The sequence below is a fragment of the Octopus bimaculoides genome, chromosome 3 (genome assembly GCF_046866305.1).
Source record: "Octopus bimaculoides isolate indiv1 chromosome 3, ASM4686630v1, whole genome shotgun sequence".
NCBI classification, from domain to species: Eukaryota; Metazoa; Mollusca; class Cephalopoda; order Octopoda; family Octopodidae; genus Octopus; species Octopus bimaculoides.
In genome coordinates this window covers 160,094,488-160,119,487 of record NC_142930.1, presented here as the reverse complement: position 1 = coordinate 160,119,487, position 25,000 = coordinate 160,094,488, and the positions used below count along the sequence as shown (strand labels likewise).

The 25,000-nt window shown below is 36.1% G+C and overlaps 1 protein-coding gene and 1 long non-coding RNA gene across 8 annotated transcripts in view; one reads left to right on the top strand and one right to left on the bottom strand.

Annotated features, from left to right (window-relative positions):
- LOC106875513 (uncharacterized) overlaps window positions 1-24,945 on the bottom strand; it is a 26,595-nt gene extending 1,650 nt beyond the window's left edge. Inside the window, exons 1-2 of the long non-coding RNA XR_001410126.3 lie at window positions 23,348-24,945; window positions 4,533-4,741 (exon numbers count right to left, since the gene is read on the bottom strand). This is a non-coding gene — a long non-coding RNA (uncharacterized LOC106875513). The remainder of the gene's footprint in view (window positions 1-4,532; window positions 4,742-23,347) is intronic.
- Window positions 1-25,000, top strand: part of LOC106875510 (uncharacterized) — a 342,680-nt gene that overhangs the window by 223,154 nt on the left and 94,526 nt on the right. For 4 of the 7 annotated variants that reach the window (XM_052966004.2, XM_052966005.2, XM_089349901.1 and 1 more), the window contains exon 4: window positions 6,159-6,331. The exons of the other annotated variants lie outside the window; for them this stretch is intronic. The gene's annotated coding sequence lies outside the window, so the exon portion shown is untranslated. The remainder of the gene's footprint in view (window positions 1-6,158; window positions 6,332-25,000) is intronic. 7 annotated transcript variants of the gene reach the window in all.

Sequence of the window (25,000 nt, the reverse complement as noted above, 5' to 3'; positions counted from 1 at the left end):
GCATGCTAAGGTTTCTGCCAGATCGCTGCCTGTGGTATATTAAATATTAATGGAGAAATGTAAAGAGATAGGAACAACCAAATAGACCAACAGCGAAACAAACACACAGTGAGACAGGCAGGTCGGGAGACAAATTTCTAAACAAACAGACAGGCAGACAGACAGTTAGATAGATATCTTTTTATTATAGCCACACAGGGCTAAATACAGAAAATGGACAAATTACAAAGTAGAGCTTTTCTTGTGGGGGGGGATAATTTCGATCAAAAGGGATCGCGGGAAGAAAAAAAAACAAAAAAAAAGTGGGTGGGGGGGCGATCAATAGGGATCGTGTATCACAGTCGATGTAAAAAAAGGGGAACAGATTAGGTTTATCCGTGGAGAGAAAAGCCTACGGAAAAGACCACGGTCACCTCAGGCTTTTTTTTAAAAAGGTACATGAAAGTAAGTACCTTCTCTCTTTTTGTCTCCTTTTGTTACAAGTTTATGCTTAAAATGGTGTCGTCTTTCATTCTTGCCATTCTTGCCACATTTACCCATTTTTTTATTGAAACTTTCATTCGACAACACTTTCCTCTCTATCCTCATCCTCCTTTTCAAGTGGTACTTGAAAAAGTTGACGAGGGACTGACCAGAGAGGAAAGTGTTTGTTTGTAGACCTTTCAAACGCGTCCACCACACGCATTCTTTTGCCATAGCTATCAGTGTTACAAAAACCGTTTTTCCTTCCCGTTTAAAGGAAGGTGGCGGAACAATATTCACGATAGACTCGGCTGATAAGTGGGCTCGTCCCACACGCGACAACAGCCGTTCGACGAAGGTCCACAGCTCTGAAATATCTGGACACTGCACGAGTGCGTGCAGAACGGTTTCGTCACTCTGACCGCATCTCGGGCAGGTCGGTCCGGTGGTTTTCGAACTGTGTCTGTAGATCTTCTCTCGAACTGGTAGTGCGTCTCGATAGCATTGCCAAGCCAGGGATCTCTGGAAATTATCCATAGGCCCCGGCCCGAACGTCGTCTTGAAAAGGCGGGTTAGGAATTTCTCGTCGACACCCAGGTTTGCCCCGAGAGTGTCGTCAGACCTCCCCTCCACTAGTCCTCTATAGAACGCATTGGTCGTTTGGAAGTTGCACAAGTTTGATCCCGGACGGCAGAGCTGTTGTAGAGCTTGGCGACACTCGCGGTGCCAATCGCCCAGTTTCGGTCTCTTCCTGATCCATGTTTGCAGTTCGGTGAGTGAGACGAGCTGCGGGAAGGCGTGCCTCACAAACGGCGCCCACACCTGTTCACCGTCGTCAATGAAGTTCCAGAGATGCCGCAGTCTCAGCGCATGTCTGCGCATCATTAACCACGGCATCCCCAGTCCTCCACGTAACGGTTGTTGACAGCAAATGGATCGCCTCACCATCGGAACGCTACCCTTCCACAGAAAGCGGAAAAGTATGCGTTCTAGTTTCGTGATGGTGGCATCGGGACAAGGCACGACGGTCAGGCGGTAATCGATGACTGAAGCGATATACACATTAGCCACCTCCGCCCGGCCTTTTAGAGATAACTTTCTCTCAGCCCATGTTTGGCTGAGTTTGATCACTCTACTGGTGATCTCGTCCCAGTTCTTATCCATTTGGAGGTCCGGACTGAACCAGACCCCGAGCAGTTTAACCGGTCCGTCCGTCCAGCGTCCCACTACGGAGTCACTGTTGGACGGTTTGGGCTTGCTTCTCCAGGTGCCGAGTAACAAACCCACTGACTTTTCCGGGTTAATTTTTGCTCCTGTCACCGTTTCGTATTCTTTAAGTGTCTCGCCTAGCATCTCGACGTGCTTTTCGCTCGACACTATGACGGTGACATCGTCCGCATATGCAGACACGCTCGTCCCGCAACCCAGCTCTCGTGGGATACCCCTTAGTGTCGCCAGCTTCCGCAGTAGTGGTTCGATCGTCAATACATACAGAAGCGCCGACAGGGGACATCCCTGACGGACCGAACGTGTGATGTCGAACGGTTTTGACAGGTGACCGTTTACCCGTATTACCGATCGGATGCCGCTATACAAGGCAGCGATCCAACCGCGGAAGACGGGACCAAAGCCAGCTGCCCTGAGGACGGCCGCTAGGTATCGATGGTCGACCCTATCGAAGGCTTTAGATTGATCTAAATTGATCAGCGCCCCACCCATGCCAGGATCCTTAACTACCCTGTCCATGATGTAGCGCATGAGGTGGAGGTTGTCATGGATACTTCTGCCCGGCACGGCGCATGTTTGCGCCCTGTCAACCAGTTTATCGATGACAAGCGCCAACCTCTCGGCTATTACTTTGGCCAAAATTTTCAAATCTGCGTTGAGCAGAGTGATGGGCCTGAAATTATCTATAAAATTCCCCTTGTTTGGGTCTTTCTTCAGCAATGTCACTGCACCTCGGCTCACGAAACCGGGAATTCTCCCGTTTTGTTGCCAGTTGCAGTAGACTGATGCCAAGAGGTCGCCAAACAAGTCTGGCATTTGACAATACAGCTCGTAGGGTAGACCATCCAATAGATAGATAGATAGAAAGATAGATAGATAGATAGATAGATAGATAGATAGATAGATAGATAGATAGATAGACAGATAGATAGATAGATAGATAGATAGATAGATAGACAGACAGACAGACAGACAGACAGACAGACAGACAGACAGATAGATAGATAGATAGATAGATAGATAGACAGACAGACAGACAGACAGACAGACAGACAGACAGAAAGATAGATAGATAGATAGATAGATATGAGGTGAAAGAAATATCTAGGGATCTAGAATGAAAATGCAACGAGAAAATACAGTCTTTTTAGTGTTGTACGAGTATTTAATCATAAATTTCAAATTCTCTTTCAATTCCTTGAAGTATTAATCATACGAATTTCGCACACGGCTTATCCAATTATTTTTCAGGCTTCGATGAACTTGGCAAATTATTGAAACAAGGGAATTGAAATCCGGTTCCATAATTCAGTCCGCCCTCACATCGTACGCAATGACGCTTAGACAGTTATCCTTTGCCTCTTGCACGCTGGTTAAACATATGACTCGCTCAAGCAAATGGCATTCTACTTGAGAATTCTCTATTTCCCTAATAAATATGTTTGCCTTACACGGGTGTACAGCTTTCATATTCTATTAAAATTGAGGATTTAAATTTAAAAAATGTCAACTAAATTTACTGCTGGATAGGGAACATAGCTCATTGGTGCAGGATTAACTACAAATGATATTCAATAAATACCAAACTTGAGGCGGCGAGCTGGAGGAAACGTTAACACGCCGGGAGAAATGCTTAACCGTATTTCGTCGTCTTTACGCTCTGGGTTCAAATTCCTCCAAGGTCGACTTTGCCTTTCATCCTTTCGGGGCCGATAAATTAATTAATTACCAGTTGCGTACTGGGGTCGATCTAATCGACTGGCGCCCTCTTCCAAAATTTCAGGCCTTGTGCTTAGAGTAGAAATGAATAAATACCAAGCGTCTCTATGTGTAAACACGCACATGCATATATACACAGAGACACACAGGCAAGCATCCTTCAATACACGAGGTGGTACTGAAAAGTTTTTTACTTTAAGGGTATCGCAAAATGCCTGCTTGGAGGCCCAGCATTCCGAATTAATTTTACGGGGCTTACAAAAGCAGAAGGACCACTGCAATAAGTGTGTGGATCTGAAAGGAGAATATGTTGAATAGAGTTATAATCAACTGATTCTCCTGTATTTTCTTTCACTCAAAGCCAGGAAATTTTCAGTTCCCCTCCCTCGTATACATACATACATACATACATTCATATGTACGTACATACGTACATGCATATCCAATCTTGGATATGTAACACACTGCCTAAATACGAATCTTGAGAAATTAGGCTTCTCAAAACCAGAAAGGAAAAAACTAATTCGAAGACTACAGATCCAATCCATCACTGGAACTGTAAAAATCTGTAAAACTTTCCAGAAGTTTATCATTTAAATATATATGAGCATGTCTAGATGTGCAACTATATGCATGAGAATACATACATAAAACATGCAAATCTGCACATACATACATTCATACATACAAACAAACATACAAAAATACTCCGTTGTTGATGTTGAAATTCCAATGGAGGAGCCTTCGATCTAGGTTAGAAAACGGTTCTTTCTCTATTGGCAAGAAATCTTGAAATAAACTGAATAATGACATACATACATACATACATACTTACATACAAGACCTGAATAAAATGCAAGCACAGCAGACTTGATATAATGACTTGGGATTGAAAAGAGAAACTGTGCAGAGTTGTGGAAATTAGATGCCCAGCAGATGTTAATATAAAGCTGAAGAACCATGGAAAAGAAAATACCTACACTAAACTATAGAGAAATCTGCAGTTACTCTATCCAGATTACAAGTTTAGGCTTATAACTGTAATTATTGGGGCCCTGGGATATGTAACTCTCTCCCAAGAAAAACTTCAATTAAACTCAAAGAAAAATTATACAAGCATATACTTGGTGCTTAATGGGTCGTCTGCTTCCAAAGTTTGTGGTTTCGTTTGCTACATCATATTAAACGTTCTTCATGTCTCTTCTGCTCAGATATCTATCAGTCGCATGCATCAGGCTTCTTTGTCTTCACCAGTCATGTCCTAGAAGTTTCACTGATTGAGAGAAAGGATATTTTAAAGGGCGTCTGTGTCAGCTTGCATCTGCATTGGCACCTATAAATATAAAGATAACCATGATACGTACTGTCGAGTTATACTCGCCAACGAACAAACATTGGAGGACTTAGGCATTTATACACACATAAATACATCTGGTGGAACATTCTCATCAAAACATCTGTCAAGTGTAAGCATAACAGACCGGGTATTGTACATTTGGAACAGACAAGAAAATGTATGTAACGTCATAGAGGTCAGCTAACCTGCTGTTGTGAATATCACTGAAAATCAAAGAGATAGAAGTTAACTATAGACAACTTTCGGTTGTGTTAACAACAAACAAGATGAGGACAAATATCCATCAAATATAAATAATGTATATAATGTAGACAACTTCGAAACTTCCATCATACTTATCCAGATTACAAATTTACATTTATAATAATAATAATTGGAACTCTTGATTTCGTAAGTAAATGCCAGCCAGTCTGGATAAGCAAGGATTTTCAGAAAAAAAAAGTGAACAAAACTGATTCGCACATTACAAATACAATCTGTCATCGAAACAGTAAGACTATGCAATACTTTTCTCAGGCTAAAAATATGACATTCTTTTCCTTATCCAAAGATACAAAGTTTCATCCAAAGATGGAGAATTTAGATGATTAAAAACAGAAGAGGGAAACATACATACATACACACATATGTATATATATATATATATATATATATATATATATATATATATATATATATATATATATACAAGTCCTGAGGTCGATTTGCTCGAATAAAAGAATATATATATATACGACGGACTTCTTTCAGTTTCCGTCTACCAAATCCACTCACAAGGCTTTGGTCGGCCCGAGGCTGTAGTAGAAGACACTTGACGAAGGTGTCACGCAGTGGGACTCAACCCGGAACCCTGTGGTTTGTAAGCAAGCTACTTACCATATAGCCACTCCTATGCCTATATATATATATATATATATATATATATATATATATATATATATATAAAATGTGTGTGTGTGTGTGTGTGTGTGTGTGTGTGTGTGTGTGTGTGTGTGTGTGTGTGTGTGTGTGTGTGTGTAAGTGTATATTTCTATGTACAACTGTTTGTTTTCTTTTTTTGTACTTGTGAAAATCGAACATTAAAATTGAAAGAATTTGATTTTGCTTTTCTTTTGTCAAATTTATCTAAGCCGAACCTTCAAGGTAACTGTCAATCCAAATATATACGTACGGATGTGTATGTACACAAACAGACAGACAATCAGAGGGACAGACAGACACATAGATAGATAGATAGATAGATAGATAGATAGATAGATAGATAGATAGATAGATAGATAGGTAGATAGGTAGATAGGTAGATAGATAGATAGATAGATAGATAGATAGATAGATAGATAGATAGATAGATTTCAGCTTATTGATTTCATCTTTTATCTTCTGCTTGTTTCAGTCATTGGGAAGCAGCCACACTACGGTGCAGCCTTGAAGGGTTCAGCAGAAAGAATCTACGCTAGCAATTAGTTACGGGATGTAAACAAGCCAATACTGGTTGTAAAGCGGAGAAACATAACAGGAAGTTTACAAAATGAGTCGGAAGGAGGGAAGAGGCAGTATACTGTGTTGGTTAGTGTATTTTAATTTCATTCTTGAAGATGGCACATGAAACTGGATAGTTATGGGCGTGTTATGACCCTATGCTAAATTGGTAACACTTAATAGATAAAGTTATAAGTAACACGGGAGTTAAAGATCACTAATATGAACTCAAATAATCTAGTAAAAATGTATACATTCAAAAGAAGACTGACAGACGTACGTGCCCGCAACGTATAACATACACATATATACAAACCCCATACTGGCACAGGCACGAATATATATGATTTATAAACATACACATATCTATAAACAAGCATATGTGTAATTATGCGTGTGCGTATGTGTATACACAAAGACATGCGTATACATACACACATATATGTGTGTGTTTGTGTGTGTGTATACACATACACATATACATGAACATACATAATATATGTATAAAATACATAATGAACAGACTAATCAGAAACATATCAATCAGCTTATCCAACATATCAGTTAATAAGGAAATCTTTAATGAGACCGCTTTATACTTTGATGAGGTCCTACGTAGAAGCTGATATAATGAGTTGATCAAATACATAGTATATACAGAATTTAAGACACTCATGAATAATGATATACATGTTAAAAAGAATAGAGAGACGAAGACTATTGGTAGAGTGACCCTAAAGAAAGTAACGAACATTATAGATAATCCCATAGGCGCAGGAGTGGCTGTGTGGTAAGTAGCTTGCTTACCAACCACATAGTTCCGGGTTCAGCCCCAGTGCGTGGCACCTTGGGTAAGTGTCTTCTACTATAGCCTCCGGCCGACCAAAGCATTGTGAGTGGAATTGGTAGACGGAAACTGAAAGAAGCCTGTCGTATATATGTGTATATATATATAGTTATGTGTGTGTTTGCGTGTCTGTGTTTGTCCCCCACCATCGCTTGACAACCGATGCTAGTGTGTTCAGCAAAAGAGACCAATAGAATAAGTACTAGACTTACAAAGAATAAGTCCTGGGGTCGATTTGCTCGACTAAAGGCGGTGCTCCAGCATGGTCACAGTCAAATGACTGATACAAGTAAAAGATTAAAAGAGTAAAGAGTAAATCCCCATGAACAAGTAACACTCAGAACAGACTTAAGTCAGTTCTGAGTGTAATTTGTTCATGGGGATTATTTATGTAAACGTATTTATATAAACGTAAATACAGAAAAATCAAAATTATCCCGAGTAAACCTAGAACCCAAAGGCGAAAGAATGAAACACTCAAATAATAAAGATCTAAGCACCCGGCCTGTGTGAATATTGATATGAAAGCCAACGATGATCATCTAAAGAATGGCAGCACCTCGGATAACCACCCATTACATATAGCTAAAACCAAATAGATATGAACTAGGGAACATAAAGTAACCTGGTACATTACCTCTTTCTCTCTGATAGTTTGACATCATTAAAAAAATGCTTTCATCTCCTGCACAGAGATCGCTAATTATGTAACACTTCCATAGGTAAAATCCCATATTCTAGAACGATGTCTTTTTGATATGAATTGATCTTGGATTAAATAAAAATATAATGGGTGTCTCACATTAGCTAAAACACCGTTCTGGGATGAGGACAGTGTCAATAAGACCGGCATCCAATACAGTACTTGACTAGTCCACATTGGTTTAGTGATCCTTGACGAATATAGGAAAACGTCTAACTTGAAACCGTAGCGAAAAGGGGGTAAAGTGAATGCAGGATCCAGTTAGAATTGCTGAACTCTCTACATATACAAATTGTAATTAGAATAAGCCCACGACTGCATTATCTATGAGGAGAATTTCGTTAATCTAATAATTTCTAGTATAATACTGATAATTATTTTCATCGGCTCTGGAGGAATAGAAAGGTAGCAATCATTACCCAGAGGGATTTGAATATGTTACATAACTAAACACTGCTCATTATAGAAATTGTTCAATACTCTACCACCTCTGACAAGTGAAAAACCAGGATAATTGTCAACATAATAAATAATATAAGAACTTCCATCACGACAGTGTTAAGTTTACCAAGAATAAGTCATCTTCATTTGAGTTCGTTTCACCATCTTTAATTAAACAAGAGTGAAATGAACGATACGAAAATGAGTGGCTAGTTAATGAAAAAAGATTTTTAAAAAAACAGATAACAAGAAGCTCATCAGTTTCCGCATTCATTAACTGATGCAGAAAAGTGACTATTTGATAATGAAAGTGAAAATAGAATAATAGATAAACTCAACAGTCAACAAAGTAAATATTTCATTGAATGATTTAGACTGCAGTTCTGCAGGTACTGAAAATGGTTTCGTTGTTATATATATATCAAAATAGAATTGAATTACAGGCAGCGTTGTGTCTAATTATTTATATGCAAAGCTTCTAAATTTTCGATGTGTCAGACAACTACACACGCACGCACACGAACGCAGATACATGCACGCACACACACACATACATACGCATATATATGTATATATCATGTATGTACATGTACATGTATACTTATTTCATATATACATTATATCCCTCTCTATATATAGTGTGAGTGTGAGTGTGTACATATATATATATATATATATATATATATATATATATATATATATATATATATATATATATGTATATATATATATATATATATATATATATATATATATATATATATATATATATATATATATATATATATATATATATATATACATATATATGTATATATATGTAGATATATATATATATGTATATATATATATATATATATAAATACATATATATATATATATATATATATATATATGTGTATATATATATATATATATATATATGTATATAATGTTATTACATCTGTCTGTACTATTGGAGACATAAGTTGCATTGTGTTAACATAAAGGCTTTTCAGATTATTAGAAAATATTGTATGCAAACGAACTTTAAAACAAGAGTGAGTCAACTTTTTGGGGGCTTGACAGATTTATGTATATTTGGTTTCAGACATCGTCAAAGGTTCTTTTGTTGCCTAAGGCTCATATTTATAACACCATTTGTAAGTAAAGCTCTCATTAATTAGATGTTCTCAAAAGGCCATCGACAGGTTCACTGCGTTCATAAGAGCCAGAGCATAACGGGAAATTGTTCATATTCATTGCGACACACACACCGTAATCACACACACACGCACGCACACACACACACACATACACACACATTCGCACGCATACAGACACATATATGTCTATATCCACATCTACATACATATATGCGTGTGAGATGGTGCTGAAAAGTTCCTAGCTTCAAGGGTATCATGAAAGGCCTGTTTGGGAGCAAAAACTTCCTATTTCTATTACAGTGCTTAGAGAAAATGGAGGACCACTGCAATAAGTGTTTGAATCTCGGAGGGGAATATGTTGAATAGAATCATAACTAACCGATCATCCTGTCTTCTGTTTTATCTAAACGAAGCAACTTTCGAGCACCCCTACCTTGTATATATCTATATATATATGTATTTATATGTATTTATAATTTTTAGAGGTAATACTTCATAAGTGTAAGCCCCTGTAGATGCCGGATAGTGGCCGAGGTGAAAGAATATACCGCGATATCCTTTGTGTTCTGTTTTCATTTTACGTTTAATATATGTATTTATACATATGTATATAAATGCTTATATATGTGTGTGTATGCATACATATATATATAGACATACATACATACATACATACATACATACAAACATACATACATACATATGTGTATATATGTATACCAGGGGCGCTCACAGAGTATCTGACTTTGTTTTCTTCTGCTAAAAGTAATGCTACATTTTTGCAGCGTCAGACCTCGTCCGTTAACTGTTACGCCTAGTGTACAGGCGTGTAGTGCGTGCTCGTCGGATCGAGCAGAGATATTGCGTCAAGTCTTGCCAAATGTTTTGGGGATACTCAAGTTCAAATCATCCTGAAGATTCAGCAAGCCTTTGGCTATTATGACGTGGACAAAACTCGGGTCAAGGAGTGTTACAAATGCTTCAAATGTTACAAATGCTGCATCTCTGAGGGCAGCGGGGGTTCGTTGAGGCAGGCGACCCGCAAGCCGAACGCGAATCCGATTGGGAAGATTCGGTGAATAGTCAAAGAAGGCTTTCGTGTAACAACGGAGGAAATTACTCACGAAGTGGGAATAAGCACAGGATCACAGCATTCCATTTTAATGGAGTATTTATACATGCGGTGAGTGTCGGCGAAATTCGACGACATGGTGCTGGCGAAGCAGCAAAGAGAAACACTGCTTGGAAATCGTTCAGGATATGCTGGACTGCAAACCACGTCCCATTCTTCATGAAGACCATTCATCACTGGTGAGGTGATGAGACATAGGTTTATGGCCAAGCGATTGTGTGGGGAACAAGCACATATACACACAAACACACGTGTATATATATATATATATATATATATATATATATATATATATATATATATATATAATTGGCACTCCGTCGCTTACGACGACGAGGGTTCCAGTTGATCCGATCAACGGAAGAGCTTGCTCGTGAAAGTAACGTGCAAGTGGCTGAGCACTCCACAGACACGTGTACCCTTAACGTAGTTCTCGGGGATATTCAGCGTGACCCAGAGTGTGACAAGGCTGGCCCTTTGAATTACAGGTACAACAGAAACAGGAAGTAAGAGTGAGAGAAAGTTGTGGTGAAAGAGTACAGCAGGGTTCGCCACCATCCCCTGCCGGAGCTTCGAGGAGCTTTAGGTGTTTTCGTTCAATAAACACTCACAACGATCGTCTGGGAATCGAAACCGCGATCCATTGCGCCTCCACACACACACACACATACATATATATATATATATAACTGCCCTCTTCACTACTTCCTCCATTTGAAAATTGCTAGTTTCTAATAGAAAATACATAAATACATGGCCAATTAATACGCCGCGGATGAAGCAAATTTCATTAACAGATGACTTTGTCTCCGCTCATATATATGTTTGTATAAATATAATATAATGTGTGTTTTCCTTTGTTTGGTGTGTTTGTGTGTGTGTGTGTGAGTGTGTGTGTGTGTGTGTGTGTGTGTGTGTGTGTGTGTGTGTGTGTGTGTGTGTGTGAACGTTTTGGAAATATTCATCTAAGTACGATAGACACATCTGATTAATTCTAAATTTAACCAACTTAGCACTATCTAATGCATATAATTATCGCTATTTCTGTTCTTTTTTTTGGGGGTTTTGTAATTTATTTTTTTCAGTTTTAGATTCCTTCCTTGGTATTCGAATCTTCTTTCGACATTTATGAAGAAAGAATTTTAAGATGTAAAGGAATGCCGTCTATGTGCGCGTATGTGTGCGTGTGTATGTTTGTGTGTGTTTTTTTGTTACGTGTACATCTGTGTGTGTGTGTGTGCATGCGTGTGTGTGTGCATGCCTCTGTGCGTGTGTGTGCGTGTGTGTGTGTGTGTGTGTGTGTGTGTGTGTGTGTATGTGTGTGTGTGTGTGTGTGTGTGTGTGTGCTTATATAAGACATTAAAAAAATGACACGTCAAGAATTACATACATATGGTACCTGAAACATCTCTTCTTTGTAGCAGCTTCAATTGTTATAAACATTTTTTTCATACTTTTTCGACATCGTAGTTAATGAAATAGTTCACACCTAGAGATATTCCAGTGCATTTTTCATTGTTAAGCAAAGGAGCGCGGCAGCAACATGTGTATTGTCGTACTTGAAAGCTAAAAAGCATAAAAGCTTTCACATATACATATAGGCATACACATATATACACATATATATACATGGCTGTACATATGAGTGTGTGTGTGTGTGTGTGTGTGTGTGTATATATATATATATATATATATATATATATATATATATATATATATATATATATATATATATTTATTTTTATGTAAGCATTGTGAAACTTGGTAGATCACGTATCAACCTCATTCCTTTCAATACAGTAATTTAGTCATCAGTTGTGTATATATATAAATAAATAAATATATTTAGTCAAATAACTGAATGAACAAATACATAAGGAAATGTAGAAGATGGTTATTGCTTTTTACCTTTTTTTTTTTTTTTTCATAATTTTGTGCTTCGTAAATTTGTATCATTCTTTATGTCTAACGAATGTGACACATGAAGATATCTGAGCACCTGAAACTGTCATTTGAACATCCTGACATGTTAAAGAAATGTTCGTACGGCAGACATTTTAAAATACACACACATAGAGACGTACATACATATATTTACAATAAATACATATATATATATATATATATCTCGAAACGTCAAAGACTTTCCGTATTCCCGAGCGTCATACTAATACATCCTTTTGTTATTTACACCACCTGTCCTCGTCTGTTGTTTTTTCGTATATTCTCCCATATATATATATATATATGTATATATATATATATATATATATGTATATATATATATATATATATGTATATATATATATGGATACATATACGTACTTATGTATATTTACAATAAATGCATATATGGTTTATATATGTGTGTGTGTGTGTGTGTGTGTGTGTGTGTGTGTGTGTGTGTGTGTGTGTGTGTGTGTGTGTGTGTGTGTTTGTATGTATGTATATATATATATATGCGTTGTCTGATCAATAAGTATCCGGTCTATTGCCATAGTAACGTAGCTAAAGCACGCAAATTGAAGTTAGAACGCTCGCCACAGATTGATCTGGAACTCTGGAGTGCTGGCACACTAAGTTTTAACGCTCTAGCTCACTTCCGCTGTTTGCAACAGTGTTTACAAGTAACGTTGTAATATGCAATCGTCGCATTGACCATGGCAAAGAAAGTTGAGCAGAGAATTTACATCAAATTTTGCCAAAAGCTTGGCGATGCCTGCTCAGAGGCCTACGCAAAGTTTTCTATCACTTGTAAATTTTATATTAATTTTCTCCTTCATATATTCGTTTTTGTTCCTACTTTCCTACTTTTTCCTGATTGTCTCCCCTACCCCGAGCTAGTTTTTGAGTAAGGTAACTCTCTCGAATACACCGGCCAGTCTTGTCTGGGATCGATGTTTTTTCCTTGTTAAGGTCTCTTTGGTTTTTTCACTACTTGTATGTACATTTTTGCTTAAATATTGTAACTTTTTTCTAACATAGTCTTGTCTATCACTTTTAACCTCGTGTAACATGTATATATATATATATATATATATATATATATATATATATATATATATATATATATATATATATATATATTCGTTTTTCAATATTAACATGTATATGTATAACCCTATGTTTTTTTTTCTACTAGTGCACAAGCTACGTTATATTCTACTATAGACACGTGGCCCTGTTTACATTATACTTCGTCTCGACCTGTTACCATTTTTTAAAAATATATCCGTTAGATCTTTATTTTTATTTTTATGTTATAGTTTACTGCACACATGGACGTGCATACACATTGATATGTCCGTCTTTTTTCTCTTTCGTATCTCATTATTATTATTACTGTTATTTTTTCCCTTTTACAACTTGCTTGTAAATATCTGATTTTCCCTATTACTCCTTTTGTATTCTCCCTTATTGTATATTTTAATTCACTTTATTTTATTAAAACTTTTTTTATGCCTTTCCAAAAATTCTTCACACTGATGAGAATGACAATGCATAAATTTAATTATAATTATTATGATTATAATTTTTTCTTACATATTTGTATTGTCCTTTGAAACGCGCCTATGTATTGAATCTTATTTTGTATTAAATCTAATTTTAATGCAGCATCTTTTTCTCCTCCATTTTTCTACAATTGTTTATGATATATTTATACCTATAATGATATTTTTCAATAACTATTTTCATATTCTTACTACTTGCTCTGGCTGTTTTTTTATTTTTATGAATATGATGAATCTTTATTGAAAACCATTCTTTCTCTCTTTTTGGACCTCTCAAAAAGTTTGAATTGTTCTTTTTTAACTTATTTTTTTCCCTATATATATATATATATATATATGTGTGTGTGTGTGTGTGTGTGTGTGTGTGTGTGTGTGTGTGTGTGTGTGTGTGTGTGTGTGTGTGTGTGTGTGTGTGTGTGTGTGTAGCTATGTGTTACCATGTAGCTCTAAGCTTCTGCATCTTATATCAAAAATAGCTGTTATCTAATGGAGTTCTTGTTTATTGTTTCTCCCACATTTATTTAATTTCATATCAAGCTTTGTACGCAATTAACGCTTTATTGTATACTGAATTCTGACACCAGGCTATTAGTATCGCTATGCTTAAGCGAACGAATGTATATATATGCCTTATCTTGGGTGCTGAAATCAATGAGAGAGTCGTGGGTTCGGCTTTGTCACATAAGGCGTGTCTAGGTATTTTAAAACCTAGAGAACACATCTTTCTCCGAATCTGATCACAGATGGTTTGTTCTAGAAAGGAAGACAAATTCGAATTTTGGTGGCATTGGAACCCAAGGTATAGAGATTCAGAATGATTACCACGAAGGAAGTAAAATATTCGATGCTCTGACGAGTTTGTCAGTTATACATACATTTATACATAAGCATACACATACTCGTTGAATTTATTACTTTCCGGCAATTATGTAATCCATTGCTCGAACAACTGCATTCGAATTGTGGAACAACGGAGATAACCTTACATTGTGTGCTGAAGTTTTCTCTGCTCATTCTCAGCAGAGTCTTTCTTAGCTGATGAACAACACGATGATCGCTTCGTAGCAGGGTCGAACATAGTACCATTTGCGGTGTATTGCCATTTGTATAGGAAAGAAACTGACTTCTTATCCGCACGGTAATGCTTATGCTACTAGTATTTAAATCATGTTAAAATGTAATTTCTTCTTTTTTTTGCCGGAAATAACTATTTTGCAAGCAGACATTTTAAGCTGTGTAGTTTGAAATTTTCGAACGACATGGAAAACATTATATTGTTCAACCTACGTCATAATTACGATGAAGATTATCAATTCAAAAAAAATTGTCTTGAGCTGCGTAATATCTGAAATCAATGCGTGTATAGCATCAAAGAATGATGCGTGATAAAGCAAGTTATATTAACAGTCTGATATCATTAATACGACTTTCTTATATTTAATTCATTGTCTTTATTCTTATTTGATCTTTGATTGAAATTCGGTTTTACAATTTTAGTAACATAGGGATATTCACGTCTAAAGCATTTAATTAGCCACAACTTGCATAGAATTCCCATTGTCCGTATTATTTCGCATATCTTTATTGTATTCTATGTTCAATTACATTGTCTTAAATACCAAATCAATGGAAGGAATTTGGTTCTTAAATGGAGACGAAGCGTTCTTAACGGATGTCAGTGCAACAATGATATTGCTGTTATTATTATTATTATTATTATTATTATTATTATTATTATTATTATTATTATTATTATTATTATTATGCTTTTAACTAGTATTCGTTTATCTGTACATTTAGTCTCAGCAAAGTAGAATTTATTACTCTATTCTCATTCAACATTCCTCCTATTAAACAGCAGTGAATTAAATAAGAACTACTAATTCCTATTATCTCCGATAAGATATAAAAACTTTATAACCATTACAATTGTCAGTTATACACTGGCCTACTCTTCTTGAATACACATTGACCGTTGTCCTGAGATGGAAAATTTGCTGAATGGTTATACTTACGGACAAAGCACTTGACCTGCTTAGTTCTAGATTTTTATGCTCTTAGTTCAAATACCACTGATTAATATTGCCTTTTATCCTCCTGGAGTTGGTAAAATAAATACCAGTAAAATACTGAAGTCGATATAATCAACTATTTCTCTCACTACCAAATTTCTAGCTTCCTCTTTGTGCATGTTAATGTTAAAACTAAAAGGAAATTATTCAGTTTGTCGGATTGGCAGAATCTTGAAAGCGTCGAATAAAATGCTTTGCAGCATTTCTTACAGCTGAGGCGGAGAGCTGGAAGAACCGTTAGATCATCGGGCAAGATACCTAACAGCATTTTACCTATCGCTACGTTCAATTTACGCCGAGATCGATTTTGTCTTTCATCCTTTGGGAGTCGATAAAATGAGTATAAATATAATCGATGTACCCCTCTCCAGAAATTACTGTCCTTGTGCCAAAGTTTGAAATCAGTATTACTTCCGGCTCTTTAAGTTCTGCGTTCGAATCTTAGCTAGGTTAACTTCGTTTTGGCAAATAAGACTCTCATGAATAATGATATACATGTTTAAAAGAATAGAGAGACGAAAGCTGTCGGTGGAGTGACCCTAAAGAAACTAACGAAGATTGTAAATAATCCCCATGAATTAGTAACACTCAGAACTGACTTAAGTCAGTTCTAAGTGTTATTTGTTCGTGGGGATTATTTATATAAACGTATTTATGTAAACTTAATTACAGAAAAATCAAAAATATCCCGAGAAAACCTAGAACGCAAAGGTGCGTGAGCAAAGATGTGTAGGCGCACGACAATACTTTATTTTTTTGATTTCAGAACTATCAGGAACGAAGGCGTGTTGGCGCACGGCAGCGACGACGGCGTGTAGGCGCAGGCGAGGAAGAAACCGAACGTTGGATGGCGAGAGAACGAAGCAATGTCACTACGTCTAGGAATTCGGAAAGAATTTTCTTAATCTTGTTTGCGCTTTGAGTTTGCAACAGGATGCAAACCCCAACACCCTCAATTTTCTGGTAAGAAGCGGTGTGCCCAGGTGTTATTAGATTTGAAAGCCAATTAATTAATTGTTATTTATAATTTATTTTTAATTTTAATATTATTTTTTTAATTTTTAATAGAATTAATTAGAAGTCAACAGAAAGAATTTACTCTCGTGAATTTACAATAGCTAGGGGCTGCCGACTATTGTAATCATTGGTATGAGAACGAAATAACTTGTCACTAATTCAAATCCAATCATCGATGTAGCAGTTTGGGTAAGGTTAAGATACTTAGCATTCAACGGATAAGTATAAATAGAAAGAAAAATATAAAGTTTATATAAAGTCTTCGTTGATCTAAATGCTTACCAGAAATCACGTGTATGCAAAGCTAGTTCATTAGCCGTTTAAAATGGTATGACAGCACCAAATTTAAAAAGAATAGCAACCCAAATGACGAATATTCCTTGTTACATTGTTTAAATGGTATGACTGTGCCAATTTTAAAGGGAATAGCGACCAAACGTGCATGATCCTTGTTACATTGTTTGATCTCATCGTAAATACATTTAAGCTTCTGGACTGCCATTCGAATTAGCAGAATCGTTAGAGTGTCCAATAGAAAGCCTTATGACATTTGTTTTCAGTCTCAGTTTCGTGAGTTTAAATCCATCAGAAGTTATCTTTGTTTTTCTACCTCTTCAGGTCTATAGAAAAATGTACTAATCTAGGACAGTGGACTGGTGAATTATTAGTCTGTTGTACAGGATACTTGTAATATTCGTTCCAGATCTCTGTATCTTGAATTCACTGAAAACGGTAACACTTCTGTCAGAAGTTGCAACCGACAGAAAGCATCAATAATTTGGAAAGAAAAAATTATAGAAACATCTCTCGCTCTCGTACTTTATGATCATTGATAAACGTAACACAACAAACTCCGTTTCGGTAATACAATAAATTAAAAGCACGTAACATTATATAATTGGCATACACAAACACATGTACACACGCGTACACAAACGCTAATGACGTGAACGCATATACAGATACCCTCATTCTCTCACGCATATGTACACACACGTACAAGCACACATTCATACACACAGCTAAATATATCGTCAGTATGTATGTATGTATATGCGTGAGCGTCAATTGCTTTCGTATGCCTGCACATTCGAGTGGCGTTCGTTTAAATTTTCTCTCTATTGCACTTACACTTTTACCATCCCTTTCTACAGTGTAACAGACTTTTTACACCACAGGTATGTATCGTTAGCATTTCAATATAACAGATTCTAATTAAAGCTGCCTTACCACTGAAGACTTAGAGTCTAAATTGAATGTGTAGGTGTACTGCAGGCAAGAGAAGTTACAAAACTTTTAGTAAACCATAATTTGTATAGCTAAATACAAGTAATTCTGCAATTATAGATGAAAAAGTGATTGGCTCCAAACACACACCGCTTACTTCCTCCTCATACATCATAATAAACTGATATATTACATGGCTAGATGAACTACGTGACAGCATATGTAAAGTTGTATCACGTATCCAGGTGTATCTGGTTTAGAAATAGCACATGACTAGGCATGTGATATATATGAGTATTTTACAAATTAATATGCGTGACATCCTCAGACGCATCACATGCCCGGATACATCATATGTTTAGATACATGCTATGAGATGGTGCATCGTATACATCGATATATCATACACATATTGACACACTATAGGATTAAGCACGATATATGATTTGATAAATGGCATGACTAGACATATTACATTTCTATACACATCATATGTGTCAATATCTCATACGTTGAGATAGATGTATAGATATGCTGAGATGCTTCATATGAATATATATACATCACACATCTATCGATACGTTACATGATTAGATACTACAAACGACTAGATACCTCACATCACTTGAAACATCATAGAAAGATAGATAGATAGATAGATAGATAGATAGATAGATAGATAGATAGATAGATAGATAGATAGACAGACAGATAGACAGGCAGACATACAGGCGGAGATAGATAGATAGATAGATAGATAGATAGATAGATAGATAGATAGATAGATAGATAGATAGATAGATAGATAGATGTCTAAATACGTCATATATCTACATACAACAGGAATATATAGATTTAGCATTTGCATGCATTCATCATACAACTCTAGATATAGCATATCACAACAGACGTCATATATATATACACAACGCAAGACGTGATGCATACATCACATGTCTCGATAGACAGCGCAACAATGAAGCGTTCCAAAGTTTACTTGGTTACTGGAGAAGTAAAAATGAAACATAACTGTTTCACTCATATTTTGTTTCTTCTTAATTAATAATACGATAAATTTTATTTTCGGCTCTATTACCTTTTATTTTCTCGTTATGTTGATATTTAATTGTGTACGCGCGTATGTGTATGAATATATGCGTATATATGAGCGGATGGTATGTGTATGTAAATTTGTGTGTTTATGGGCCTGATTTAGTGAGATTTATGCGTGTGTATATGTGTGTGTTTGGATATGGATTTGCACATATGTGTGTTTGTATGTATGTATGTATGCGTTTATCTTTCTCGAGTGTCCGCGAATGTTTTGTCTGTATCTATGTATGTGTATGTGTGTATATGTTTGTGTGTTTATGTATATGTATGCGTGTAAATGTTCGTGAATTTATGAGTAATTAAAGTCTTTTAGGCAGACAGAAATTATAAATTAGAAATTGGAGACTCGAAATTATGAAGAAATTGAGGAATACAATGAACAATTTTAAGGAGATTATAGAAAAAAAAAAGATTTTTTCGCTAACCATAATAAAACATTGCAAATGTCAGAAGAATTTTAATGTAATATGAGTTTGAAAAACTGTCTTAAGTACTTTCATTAAAATATCTTCGAAGTTGTTGCAGGGTTTCTTGTTTACTAAACAGCTAACCTTACTATTTCTAACAATGTAAGCTAAAGAAGAAGCCATTATGCAGTCGGATCTTCAGCTAGAAATATCAGATAAAAAATATCAACATGCTTCTTCGAAATTACAGTCTGCGAATCAAAGTTGATTTGTTAAAATCTAAAAATCAGCAACGGCGACAAATCCATCTCTCGTTATCAGCATTCGTGTTTGAGATTAGGATAGCTTTCAATCCTTATTGAAACTCCTTTATTTAGCAGCTAATCCTAGAAATTTATACGGATGCTGGTTTCTAGATTTGGTTTAAAACGAAACCATCTTTAAAACAAAATTTAAATAAGATATTGTTCTATAAATAAATAATCTACCCAGTTCGAATTCATCGCATAACTTCTTGCTCCTAGGAATTTCTCTTCCAGAGCTCTAATCTTCTGGATGACTCAAGCTCATCGGCCGGAAGGATAATAGAAAGTTTTAGCTGAAATAGATACTGGAGTAGACGCAATATGGCTGAATGGTTAAGACGTTTGCTTCTCAAACACAAGGGCTTAAGAGCGAAATTAAGAAGACGGAAACTGTGTAGAATCCCGTCGAAATAGATTGTGCCTATAATTCGAAAGTATGGCCTTGTCATACAGTGCCACGCTGATTCTGCCTAAGGATTACATCAAGGGTTCACGGGTTTGTGAAATACACAGCCACTTACACACTACACAGGGAAATCATTTGACCGAATAACAGGAAACGAATGTCCAAAAATTCTGACCATGATCTAAATGATGGAACCTTCTTTGGCATTACAATTTCACTGTTTGTTTATACCTTGGTCCTTCAAATGCATATCTGGATACATAAAATGATTAGCGCAAACACGGCTAAGTGGCTAAAAAGCTCGCTTTGCAAACACGGGATTTCGGTTACAGTCACACTGCTCGGAACCTTGGGCAAGTGTCTTCTTTTATAGATCCGAATCAGTCAATGCGTTGTGAATTTGGTAGATGAAAGCTACGTGGAAGTGTGTCGTATGTGTATGTCTCTGTGTGTGTCTTTGTGTTTCTTTGTCACCCCACATCGCTTGACCATTGGTGTTGGTTTATTTGTGTTCTCGTAACGTAGTGGTCTAATACAACAGAGTCCTGATGAGCTTAATCCAGAGTTATGTAATCAAACCTTTTTTTATTATTGCCATTGTTGTATTACCGAATACTGAATATTTGGATTCATGAGTACCACTTTCTTGTCCATGGCATCTTTATTCCTCAATTCCATTCCTTGAGATTCCTTAATCATAATTACATCTCAAAATGTTATTACTGCTCTTCTTTTAAAGCCAGCATATAAACAAAACATTGCAAGAAATACCAACCGGTATTTTTATCGGTTTAGCAATATAGTGTTGACAATTGCGATCCGATGGTGAAACGGATTCATTTGAACATTTGTAACTAAGAATGACATCCATATTTTAGCTCCATTTTATCGCTATCACAATTACTTTAAGATTCTTAGAATTACTAGGGTGTAATACACATTTATATCTTGAACTTTTTAGTTTCGACTATTGACGTTGAGCATCCGAATCTAGCCAATCTACAGCTGATCATTTTGGAATCATTATGTGCCTAACATATGTATATACTACAGCGTTGATCATTCCGTCATTTTCCCTATGTTCATGATGTGTAGTGTGTACTACAATATCTCGTGAGTCTTTCCTTTTCAAGGACAGCTCATATGGTTACAATTTTAAATGGTTTAGGGACCATGCATAAATTTTGTTCATTAAGTCTGACTGAGCTGAAGTTGGTGAAAAGCATACCAATCAGGATAATCATACGACCGTTAGACAACCAGGCAATAGGGTGTGATTGGAGGGATATGTGGATGCAGGTTTGAGGGAAGAGAGAGAGAGAGAGAGAGAGAGAGAGAGAGAGAGAGAGAGAGAGAGAGAGAGAGAGAGAGAGAGAGAGAGAGAGACGCCTTCCTAATTGTTTGAATACGTTGTTGACGAGATACACATTTATAAACATATGAAATATGTCGGCCATGACTTTTTCCCCCAAATATCAAAAACATCGTTGTTAAAATAATTTGCAACAACTTGCAAATGAAAACACATTATATGCTTATTTTAATAATAATGAGACTGTTATATGTAGAATATCTTACTACAAAAGGCTACTTGATCAGATTTGAAACGGGGCTAAACAACAATTTTGATCATGTATTAATGGCCTCAAAAGCGGGAAGTGTTTCAAGTGACGAAGAAACAAATTAGCCAAGCTTTCCGGTCTCATTGCCTATAATCGATTATTGATTACTGATTGTAAACTTAATGGGAGTGAATCAAAACATAATCGCAATACAGACTTATCGAAAGCTTACATATTTCAGTCAGTTGTAATGCAGTTGTCATGGACTTGGAATTGTTACTGTTGTTTAATCCCAGGTTAGCCGAAATTTAACAAACCTGTAATTAAAATTGTTCTAACTGGGATCGTCCTATTTTCTTTTCACAGATAGTCAATGCAGGTCAACATCATCTTATGGATAATCTAGTTGCTATTTCTAGCATTTCGAACAACCACATAGAATCTCCCTTGTTCGTACTAAGTCTATTTTGCTAAGATTAAATTTAAAAAACCTTAGTTATAAAACAGTAAAGTTAATTACAACTTTTTCTACCGCACGTATAATTGAATAAAATGAAATGGCATGAAACTAGAGTTGAAAGTGCATCACTCTCTAGACTTACACTAAGCTTATCGGGTGTGTTTTGAACACACAGACATCGAAAAGAAGTTGTTTTGTGAAGAAACACAACAACGATTAGCATAGTCACGTTCGCATCTACCGGAAAGAATTAAGGCTAATTATGCAAATCATCGCTTTGATTCGCGCAGTTAACAATTTATTATGGCATGGTATTCTTCCTAAATGCTGAGAACACTTTCCTAAAAATTCACAAAAAAATAAAAAGCAAAAGAAAATATTATTTGTGAAATTTCGACAACTCATTTATTAGCCTTGAGATGAAAAATGAAAATATCGGAGGCAGATATTAAATGAAAGACTATGTATGTTCTTTGTCTCAATACAATGTAGGACGGGCAGTATAAAAAAATATCATTAATTCTTTTTCCTTTTTGAAAATTTTAAAATATTAAGCACATTGTTAATTTAACAAAAAATAAAGAAAATTTATTTTCGGAGCAATCTTTAACGTTAAGTACAGAATATGTAAAAAAGCTAATGTAACGTTCTTGCAAAACCTAAATGAATGAAATTCCAACTGAATATATGAAACACAGGAACAAAGTGTGCGCAAGCAAACAAAAGTTCTTTTCATAAATATAATCAATTTTACCTCCCAATGCCACGATATATTTTCTTCTTCCATTTGTTACCCTTTTAAACTTGATATATTTTTTAAATTATTCGCTTCTTTGTGTTCTTCCTTTCAAACGGCTATCAATATGTGACTACCAATACAAACGCTCCTTTGTTCTTTGTTTTTTCTTAGCAACCAACATATCACTGATGACAACGTGTAGGAATAAATAACTCAGACATTTATTTTATGCCCGACACAGTTCAATGAACCATAAAGAAGAAAATAATTACTCTTGATGTACAACATACATATACACATGCATAAATATACACCCACAAATGCACAAAATGCGCATATATAAATACGTATACGCAAATGCATATATTTATTCATATGTGCAAAAAGCGCAGACACCCACGTACGCGAAGACAAAACTTTATTCATACACCCACACAGTTATACACGAAATCTGCTGTAATTTTTTGATTGATTACCGCAGATATTTATGTATTTATATATATATGTGTGTATGTATATATATACATATATATATATATATACACACACACACATATATGAAGGTATATGTGTATGTATTTATGTATGTGTGTGTTCGTGTTCGTTTCTTTATCTCTGTGTATTCTAAGGGAGGTAGAACAGCATATTAGCTAATTACCCAGATGTATTGGTTGCAGTTTATACCAAGTTTCTTGTCGCTGGAATAGTTCTCGCCTAGTCACAAAATTGATTTTTACAATAAGTATGTGAGCGTGCGTGTGAGAGCTTGTGTGGATGTGCGTTCATGCGGGTGTGCGCACGTGGGGGTGTGAATGTGTTTTATTTTGCACTTCAAGGTCATAAAATCTGTTAGATAATGAAACGACACATTATCAGTACAGTAAATGACATGCACTGTAATATAAGAAATATTGTTACCGCATTTCTTTTCACTAATTAACGTGATCCCTTTAGTTATGTACACAACAGATAACCCTGATTTTACATAGGTGTGTGTGTGTGTGTGTGTGTGTGTGTGTGTGAATGACAAACTAAGAAATGCTGAACAAAGCTAGTTCAACGAGCATTGAGTCAATGTTACTGATGGCTTAGTAACGCTGGACTTGCCATATAATCAGAATGACTGACAGCCGTGTTCCTAGACACGCAAGGCTCACACAAACAAGGAAGGTTTAAACTGAAATACAAAGACACTCTGAAAAGGAGCCTCAAATGGAGCGACATTAGTCTACACGAACGCGAAGCCGCTGCCGCATCAGCTGCCTTCGAAGAGAACCGGCGAAAGTGTCTCGATGTTGCAAGGGGAAAGACGTCACAAAGCAGTGTCTGCAGCAGAGGCTTGGAGTTCAGACCACGACATGATACTCTGCTATTTTAATTTCCGACATATCAAAACCAAACCAGCCAATCCCAGTCCACTGCACTTATTTTACAACATAAACTTCCACAAAGCGGATTGGTGAGCAATCAGAAAGGGTCTGTTCTTCATCGACTGGTCCTTCATTTTCAGTTCCATTCACATTGAGACCGCATGGAAGCACTTTGAGAACATTGTCAGCTACACATGCTCAAAACACTCTCCTACGAAATCCACTAAGGCAAACAGAAACCGGCTCCCTAGAAAGAAAAAAACACTCATCAGGTGCATCAAAAGACTCAATAAAAATC